The sequence below is a fragment of the Octopus bimaculoides genome, chromosome 7 (assembly GCF_046866305.1).
Source record: "Octopus bimaculoides isolate indiv1 chromosome 7, ASM4686630v1, whole genome shotgun sequence".
NCBI classification, from domain to species: Eukaryota; Metazoa; Mollusca; class Cephalopoda; order Octopoda; family Octopodidae; genus Octopus; species Octopus bimaculoides.
Genome location: NC_142934.1, coordinates 87,727,510 through 87,738,609, shown reverse-complemented (window position 1 = coordinate 87,738,609; position 11,100 = coordinate 87,727,510).

Here is an 11,100-nt window from a genome sequence, read left to right as displayed (position 1 = left end):
ATGTTTTTAAATCGACGAACTAGAAAGTTTGTGACCCGATGCTTCGAACTGAAACGACAGCATCACTGCTCTCTTTATGTGTTCTAGTTCATCTCACCATCACAGGTTCCAGAGACCCTAAGACACTTTTTTCACAGCTTCACCCATCCCTTTTGACTGCTTTTATTTTCCCCTTTTGCTTACCTCGGTGGTGCGAATGTCTTCTTTGGCTGCATAGGGAATCCTTACTCTTAATTTCAATAGTAAAAAAAAAGACTGTTACTTTCCACCCACCAAATTGTTAGGTCACGTCTTAGTCCTGGTAATATTTCTTTCCAAACCAATTTCCCTTGCGGCTTCTAATAGAACTGTTGGCAGTTGAAGAATATTATTTCTTGTACACAGATACTGATTTCAAATTTTGGCACACATCCAGTAACTTCGTGAGAGGAGGTAAGTCGATTACATCGACCCCGTGTTTAACAGGTACTTATTTTATCGACCCCGAAACGCAGAAAGACAAAGTAAACCTCGGCGGATTTAGAAATCACAACTTAATTTTGCCCTGCTTGGTAACGATTTTCCCAGTGCGCTGTCTCCCCTCATATCTACGTAGCATATACATGCATACTTAGCTACATGCACACACATAAAACCAAAGCATATATACAACTACAAAATATACACACAAATGCATAATGTGTGGGTGCGTGTGCACGCCTGTGCGCATGTGAATGTGTGTGGGTGTTTGTGTATGGGTGCGCCCAATATACGTTTCTCACTATTCTGCATGAAAGCGTTTATGTTCGTTTGTCGGTATGTGTATCCAGACATATACGAATACATACTCACAGATATATGAACATCAGAGAAAACCATTTTTTTGTTGTTGCACATTCCTTCCGATAGTATAATTAAATTGGGGAATGTAACTTTCTTTCAACTATTTTGCTTCACTAAACATTAACGTTATTAATATGTTGGCTTTTTTTTTTCAGTTCAGTAGAAACGCTAAAACATGAACACGATTTCCAAAGAGTCTAGCACAATGTTTCATGGTTTTCTGATTTTTTATTCTTCAGATATAGATTTGATGTTAACAAATTTATTATGCTACTAGTTATACCACAACTTTTTTACTCGTTGTCGATTTTCTATTCCTATGAAAGTTATGAGATCTTTTAACAATGATTAGTTTTCATCGAGGCACATCGGTACAATTTTTAAATACTGGGAAATGTGCCGTACTTGATATTCATAATGTTGATATTGGTAAGCCCCCAAGTTATCCTGCGTAATAAAACACATTTGTATACAAATATTTTGCAATCAGAATTATATATCTTATATTTAGAAATAATGAATTTGGGAATCCTAAATAATTATATACTTCCATTTATACGGAGTTGGTGTTTTTTGAGGGATATTTGTCTGCTAGTGTTATTTTTTAAAAGACAGTATAGTAGCTCATGCGTATCTCAACTACATTCATGTAATTATGTCGTAATGTAACCGAACAGGATACAATCCAAAATAAGTATGTCTTCATTTTCATATTTTTTAAAGACAAATGCAAAGATATTATTGTGTGAATGTATATTCGAATGATAACATATCAAAAATGTGTACGGCAGTCAATGTTTTATAGAATGTACACGTGTTTTCGACAAATTACAGTCATAATTATTTGATCATTGTGCTGCAATGTACTTCATCAATGTTTGGAAATAAACACAACGAAAGTTCTTGAAGGCTAAATATCTATATATTATCCCCCTTATACAAACTGGAAACAACCTCGCACAACGTGGTAGGAGAAATAGAAATCGGTCGCAAATATGCGAGGCCTCGCCCATCGGAAACCCATGTGGAGGCAACCAAAATGAAATAGCAACAAACAGCATTAAGCCCTTTCTACTATAGGCACAAGGCCTGGAATTTGAGGGAAGGGAACAATTTGTTTACATAGACCCCAGTACTTGACTGGTACTTATTTCACCGGCCCAGAAATGATGAATCGCAAAGTCAACCTCGGCGGAATTTGAACTCAGAACTTAGTAGCAGACGAAATACCGCTAAGCTTTCCACCCGGCAAGCCCACGATTCTGCCAACTCGCTCCCTTATCAACAACACCAATAATCCTTTCTACTTTAGGCAAAAGGCCTGAAAACCGTAAGGGGGATAGTCGATTCCATTAACACCAGTACGTAACTTCTATTCCATTTATTCACCCCGAATTGATTAAAGGAAAAGTCGACTTCAGTGGAATTTGAACTCAGAACGTAGCGACGAGCGAAATGCTGCTAAGCATTTTCCTTAGCGGTTTAACGATTCTGCCAGCTCGTAGCCTTAACAACAAAAATAATAGCAGTGACATCAAGAATAACTCCCAGTTTGGTTCTTAAAAGGCCTATGGCTGCTCTTCACTATAAACAGCGTAAGGAGAGGCATACGCTTAACATACCTAGAGAGGTTATATAAGAAAACACACAGATAGCTACACACTCGTACATGCAATCATACACACAAACTTACACATATGCTCACCTGTGGCAAATACGAGGCAAATGCAAAATTTCTTGTACACCTTTTGAAGTACAAAGTCCTAAGTAAAATTCGTCGAAACGCTAGCTGTATCGAAATTGCAAATATTTGCGTTAACTTATTCAATAAACTCACCAAATAAATGTCATCGAAGTAAATTCATTTACGTAGTGGTGGGGGTTTTCGAATCATATTTGTATGAATCAACTTCGGCGAACAATGCATTAAGTATTGAATCTGTTCCAGACAGCATTCTAAACAACTCAGGGCATGTTTTATTCTTATTATATCTCTTCAGCGAAGAGTATACCTTACACCAGATATAAAAAGAAATATGATTTGGGAGATAAATAGTTTTCTTGCAAACAAATACAGAAAGACATAACAATTTAAAATAAACTCAAAATATATCATCTTACACTCTGCTTGAAAACTTGATAGTAGGGTCTGCGCGAATATACGGAGGGTAGTAAAACAAAAAATTTCCCTTCTTTGTGGCTATACTTTCAACTCATGAAATTGTGTTGGCACTCTATATTGATTATGTCTCTTGGTGCGCCGCTCACGACTAGATATATTTAAAGATCTTTTAAGTTCCTAGCTCTGGAGAAGCATTATAGTAATGAGACCTGTGTGAAAAATCAGGAGTATGACTATTCATATATTATACGAATTAAAAAATTTATTTCGAATAATTACAGTGTATAATGGTGTTTGACTATTTTTAATTTAGTATTTGATTCGTAAAAATTTTCCAAACACTATCCTAGTCTACATCTCTTAAAATACTGTTCGCCAATATCGTTTTATCTGGAGACAAGCTCTAACAGATGCTCATATAAAATAATAATTTCCTAAAAACTATACGATAAAAATGTATTAATGCAATAGATTAAAATATTTCTACTTGTAATACACATAATTTTATCTCCAGATGGCTATTTGTCTATTTGTTTATTGATCTGCCAAGAATGATTATCTTCTTGTTTCAACTGAGACTAATTTCTAATGGTGAAATGAGGAAGTCATTATCACCATATTGATCGTTCAGCTGAACGCAGAATTGTGAATGCTGAAGTCCGAAATATCGGGTGAGATTAAAACGTTTTGTTCCTTCACTATTTTTACTTTATTTATATCTTCTCAGTAGCAGTTATGATAATTCACTTCACATGACAAACTTAAATAATATAGTTTTGCAATTGATTAGCGGTACTAAAAGGTGTGCAATATATCTATTGTATTTTTCAGTACATTACTTGTCAACATTCAGATATTGCTATACGTTACAGTCCAGGGTGATCAATTGACGAAATTGTTACAGCATTTCATAAGTTAGGCGGTGATGACAACGTTTCTATGATGTCTCGTGCATTCTTGTAGTTGAAATTCAGCTTCATTTCACGTGTTTTCTTCACCACAATTACACACGCCCGTGCGTGTACACACACGCACACAGGGACATACACTGACATATATATTCAACACGTGGTCTGATCAGTAAGTATTTGGACTGTTGCCTAAGTAAGGAAGCTAAAAGTCTAAGAGTAAATCTGTTTGGCACAGACTACGTTGAGCTCTGCTTTGTTCTCTCATTTATTTAACATACATATGCATTATACTCCTCACTCGTATTATTATCGAACCAACAGTCTAACTACGGTTCACCCGTATTACTTACATAGACTTACCTGCCCTCTTGGGCCTTCTGGATATCAATGCCTCATATATATATATATATATATATATATATATATATATATATATATATATATATATATATATATATATATATATATATATATATATATATATATATATATATATATATATGAATATATATATATACATATATATTTATACATTATATATGTATATACATATATTAACATGTATGTCTTCACGTGTGTATATGTATATATATATATATATATATATATATATATATATATATATATATGTATGTGTGTGTGTGTGTATTTATGTGTGTGTGTGTGTATGTGTGTGTGTGTGTTTGTGTGTGAGTGTGTGTGCAGGACATTGATAAGATGCTAAAACGGTGAAATACAGAATATGCCACTGTCAACATCCTTTCGGGAAGATTTCGTTTCGTGTAGCTAAGAATTATGGAGTAATTATCAAAATTATACCTCTCTAAAACTCCTTTTCCTAGACAAGAAACCGCAGCTCATAGCGTAAATAATCACACACGTTATTAGTATGCGATATTAGGGATGTTTACATTGTAGAAATGCTACAAGTACATAATTTGATTATATACATTTGCGTGGGCGCGTGAATGAATGTGTGTGTGTTTGTAAACATGTGTCTGTGTACAGGTATGTGTGTACTTATGGCTTCTCACCGTTTCCTTTGCATCATCACACTTCTTAACAAGACATTACGTAGTGTAGTAGTATATCGCAGAAAGGTCATCAGTACCAGAAGAAGCAAAACAATCGTTGAGACTTTCAAATACTCAGAGACTTCCAAGTGATACATCTCCAAAAACAAAAAAAAAAAATGTATAAGACTTTTCGATTGAGAGACCTTAACCTAAGCCTACTCTAACTTAGTGAAAGGGGGCTCGGGAGCCTCTAAAAGGCAATGTTTGATCCCGATCTGATCCTAACCCTCCTAGGGGTACTATCGGTCTGCAAAATTTGGGGAGTGCGTAAATATTCCGAGTCTTCCACGTCACCCCACCTCGTTTTTATGTTTTTTAAAATAGTTATACCAGATAATTACAAAATGAACAATATCTTTGGAAATTAATTTTTCAGGAACTATTTAACTATTTTTCTTGTGAATTGTTTGCTGCAGTACCGAGATTATATATATATATATATATATATATATATATATATATTGGACATGGGTGATCGTTGAATTCTTTCTTGTCTTGAGGTTCACAGCCAAATGTAGAACTAGAGAAATTAAAAGAATAAGGAAAGTATGTAAAACTGAAGTATGTAAATAGAAGCAGGAGTGGCTGTGTGGTAAGAAGCGTGCTTCCCAACCACATGGCTGTGTTTTTGTCAACGGATAGCGGTAAAAATCGATTTTCAACCATAACTGTTACTAATTTCGACATCGGTGAAATCCGTAAGTTTGCTAATATGAGTTAAGTCCCCTGTCTAGCAATGGCAAAAAAAAAAACAAAACAAAGGCTAAATTTTTAGATTAACACCTGCAGGATTTTCATTAAGAAAAAAAAACTCGGATTGTTTGTGTGGAATCAAGTACCCTGACCTAATAGGCTGCAAATCCCTTATTTTAGTTTTGAAAAAAGAGGGGTAAGGGGAGGAGGGACACCCACGCCAGAATCATTGGAATTTTGTTTTTCGTTGAATGAATTAGTGTGAACTAATATGTAAAAACCATTTCTGGGGTCCGAAAAACGAGGTGGGGTGACGTGGAAGACTCGGAATATTTACGCACTCCCCAAATTTTGCACACCGATAGTACCCCTAGGAGGGGTTAGGATCAGATCGGGATCAAACATTGCCTTTTAGAGGCTCCCGAGCCCCCTTTCACTAAGTTAGAGTAGGCTTAGGTTAAGGCTTAGCTGTGATCCGAACATAACCTCTTCTGACACAGAGGATCGGGAGCCCGTTTGGGCATTCTCTTTTCCTTGCCTGAAGGGCTCCCAACCCATAGGCCAAAGGGAGTTAGATGATGGGGATAGTGGTTTCCAAAGGGCCGGCATTGCAACCTGATCACCTCTGCCGGTCAAACTCCCAACCCATGCGTTCCCGTCGCGACACTGATTCTGCAGGCCCATTTTGGGGTGAAAAATTAATAAACTGATTCTTTGCGGGATTTTTCATTCAATCACGATGAAAAAACCAATAAACCGATTCCTTATAGGATTTCCCACTTTTACCAATTTTGACTATTTTGTTCAAACTTGATGCCGGCATTACTTTGGCCCATGGGATCATTCAATGATTTAAGTTCTCATAAAATACAAAAAAGAAAACAAAAAAAAACAACTGATGAGTGGCAAAATTGATAAACCAATTCCTTATGGGACTTTTACCAATTTCAACGGATTTCGCTCAAATTTCACATCGGTGTTACTTAGCTTGGTTTGAAACAAAGCGCTTGATCAGCTTAATAATCCTAACTTAACCCCGGGTAACGCCGGGCTAGCATATATATATATATATGTATGTATGTATGTATGGGTGTATATATATATGTAATGTATACATATATATATATATATATATATATTTATATATATATATATTTGTTTTGCAAGATTTTTTATATGACAACATGTTACCCATAAACCAATAATAATATGAACAAAGTATAATACAATACATAGATAAACAAATGGAATTAAATACTACATACGTTAACAAAATTTAATTAAACACACAAAAAAAACAAAGAAACACACATGAACAAATACATAAATAAAAACAAATACAAACGAACACGTATTAACAGAGAATATAGGTGATACAGACACTCCCCATACACACATGCACTTACAAAAGACACAGAAACATTGAAGGACACGCATGCGTAGACACATACAGTAGGAATACAAAATACAAAATGGCTGATAGTTAGCAAGGTGAGACACACATAAGAAAGACGGAAACAAAGGACCACTGATGAGGTCACAGAAGTGTGACGAAAGAACTCTGGCCGAAATAAGATTAAGATTAATGCAATATAAAGCTGGAGCAAATTAACACCAAATATACAGTGCGTGTGTTTTATTGGCTAAACTGGTAATATGACCATCCCCAAGTACAACAACATATATATATATATATATGTGTGTGTGTGTGTCTTGCAAACACACACGCACACACACACACACACACACACACACACACACACACACACACACACACACACACACATATATATATATATATATATATATATATATATGAATATATAATTCTGAGTGTGTGTTTGTGCGTAGGTAAACGTGACTGCATTATGTAGAGATTAAATGAACATAGAACGGTCTCTTCACAATCAGCTGGGAAAGCTTGCCTACTAGTTACACACATTACTCTTAGAAGCCAAACAGATCAAATCTGAAATTGAAAAGAAACCTAAAATACATGAATGGTTAATCTTTGAATATCTAATAAATAAAAAAAAAATGACTGAATAAATTTGTGCTGTGCTGATTTCTGCAACTTTGTATGGTACGTTTCTTATAGCATTGAAAGCAACACATCCAGTACCTACATTTTATGTTGTTGCATGAATTTTTAAATAAAGAATTATATCATCTGTCGCTAGTTAACGTTCTTTTCCTCGTTAAATATCTATCTGATGTGAACAAGTAAATAATTTATAAAGCACGAGGGTACATTAACTTAGAGAATAAGAATATAAAGAATCAAGGTCGACACTAAAATGTGAATTGGAGAGCGATGTTTAACATTATGCATCGTCAGAGTATTTATTGGATCCTCATTAAACGAGAATATTTTATGAAAGGAATTCATTGGTAACAGATATAAGTACGTGGCTAAACATTATTTTTAATGAAAGTCTATTTAAATATCGTTTACTTGAGAAAAGTTTAACTGAAAAATATATGTCGTTAAACATAAATTATCTGAGTGCATATAATGAACTTTAAGACATTTGAATATAATATGGAATTGGAAAATTCATATTTATCACGTCATATATTCCTCAGTTTTCAAACAATTAAGGTAGGATTTGTGATTAAGAATACATACATTTTTATTCATAAAGGTAAATTGAAACAGGAATTCCCAGATGTGCCAGTAAAGTGATTGAGGGTTGCGTTCCAACGACATTAGAATCGTTCTGAAGCATTTTCGAAGGAAATGATTGTCAATACAAAAGTTTCACAGAAATTATATACGCATAATATTACCGATACCTGTTCAAACATATATAAATTAGAACAAAAACATAGCAGAATGCATTTATGTATATTTTCCTTGCATGCATACATAGATACATGCATACATACATACATACATACATACATGCATGCATACATACATACATACATACATACACACATACATGCATGTGTGCATACATACGTACGTACGTACATATACACGTACATACATACATTGAATCGACAAGTCACGTACTTTGCGTGGGAGTCTATCGAAAATATAATGAATTCTATCTTCAACGTTGGAGTCACAACTTTCAAGCCTTGTTAAATAACTGGTTAATTTTCAGATGACTTAAACTTTATATAAATAAATAACTAGTCTTTGTAATTAATGTCTTTGATTATACAATACAGTTAATTGTTTTATTTTGATTTAAGTTATATAAAGTTTAATCTTTCATTCATGATAAAGTTTTCATTCATGTTTTTATATCTATTTATTCTATTCTTTTTCTTTACGCAATATTTTCACGAGACTTCTTTCAAATAAACGTCTTAGTCTAAAATATTTTAGTTTAAACTATAACATCCTTTAGATATGTGCTACTTCTATCTTTATTATTTTAATCTAAAACTTCGTTCAAATTGTGTTCTAAACGAAAGATTCGTTAAAATTAGTTTTTGCATATAATATTCCTGTTAGCGTATATTATCATAAACGTAAAGTTAATTTGGAACGTTTATAATTTTGATATTTTTAATAATAGTTTTCTATCTTAATATAATAAGTATGTTATATACATTCATTTGTTATATATTGTTAGTTGATATATACATTCTTTTATTATTATTGTTGTTGTATTTTGATCTGAAGATTAGCTATATTTTTGAATAGAATTGATTTTCGAGATAGTTTTAATCGATTTAAATATTCTTTCTATTTGAAAATTGGTTATGAAACACGTATAGTCGTTTTCTTATCATTATCTTATGATATTTACTTTGTATTATACTTATTTATTGTATTTTTATTAATTTTTCTATATGTGACAGTGGATTTTCATCGATGAGTTCATGAACCTTGGTTCTTTTCCCTAAAACTATATATTTATACCTATAGTTTATACTGCGAAACTTAGTTTAACTTTAATTTTTAATAAATTGAATTGAATTGAATTGAGTTTTTACCTGTAAATTTGGATTTTTATCTCTGATAATATTATATATATATATATATATATGTGTGTGTGTGTGTGTGTGTGTGTGTGTGTGTGTGTGTGTGTGTGTGTGTTTGTGTGTGTGTGTGTGTGTGTGTGTGTGTGTAAATTTTCTACACTTTCTCTTGTTCTTTTGAGCTTATTTCAGTCATGTCACTATGGACATGTTGGAGCACCCACGTAAACAAACTAATCGACAGAGTATATATTTTTGTGAGTAGGGTAATTTTTATATCTGTGTTTTTTTCTAACCTTAAAGTTACAGAAGGAAATGCGCTCCCGTTATCAAGCGGGCTCCAATATGCCCAAACATGCACACATAAATACAGGGTTTTCATAATAAATTGAACGATTGTGATGTTCCATTTTATTCTACAAATGGTTGGTGCATTAGGGATAAGTCAACGGTATTGATTGATTACATTTAGAGTTGAAAGAAAGTTAGCTGAAATGCAGGAATTGTAGCCGTCTGAATACTGGTAAAGAGTTATCTGTATCATGAGGATTTGCACCGGAAAGAAAATGTTTAGATCATACCTGATGCTCAATGTTCTGTGAACGATATATATGGTTGCAAGACTTAACAGAGGCGATTGCAACATAGGCTATGAAAACTTCACTGGCAGAAGCGACTACTGAACCGGCGTTGTTGCTGTGTGCAAAAGCTGGAATACGTCTCCATATATTTGAATTGCGGTTAGGCTCAATTCAATCGGCATTATGAAACTAATAAAAACTATCTCCGGGTTGCTGCTGGAAGGCCATATATTTGGCAGAAGAATTCGTCTCCTTGTCATATCTCCGGAAAGAGACTGAAGAGGTTGTCAGAGAATTTCTACAACTTCAGCAAAATTCCGGATTCCGAATCCCCCCCCCACCCCATATATAAATTTATTTCCGTATGTGTACGTAAACATATATTACTTTACACAACTGAAATTACATATGTGTGCGCTTCTCTGTATGACTGTGTGTCTGAGCTTGCCTATCTCTTTAAAGGAAGTTCACCAATAGCATTTCCCCAAAGAATATTTATCAGTCATCAGTTTTATAGCAAATGTTTCACTGATTAATACAACGACCTTCGAGCAATTAACTGATTATTTTATCGAAATAGCACAAGCAATGAATTGCAAAAAAAAAAAAAAAATTCCTGAAAATGTTTAAAAATACATGTTAATCTATTTAAAACGTATGGCAATCGTTGATAAAATTCGTAAGATTCTCTAAATTGAGATGTTTGAGTTAATCTTGAACGTAACAATATAGAAAATCAGTAAAGATATGCTGTATTTGTCTGTTCAAAAGACGTTGTTTCTTCCGATATAATCTTCAATTGTAAAGATGCTATAAAGTTTGCTTACGTTTATCGAAATATGTTTAATAGCAGTAATTGGATTGTAATATATTAGATCTTGTACACAGCACTGTACGTTGGCTTTCAGCAAAAATGTTCGCTTCAGGTAAACATCTCCAGACTTCCTCATATACAT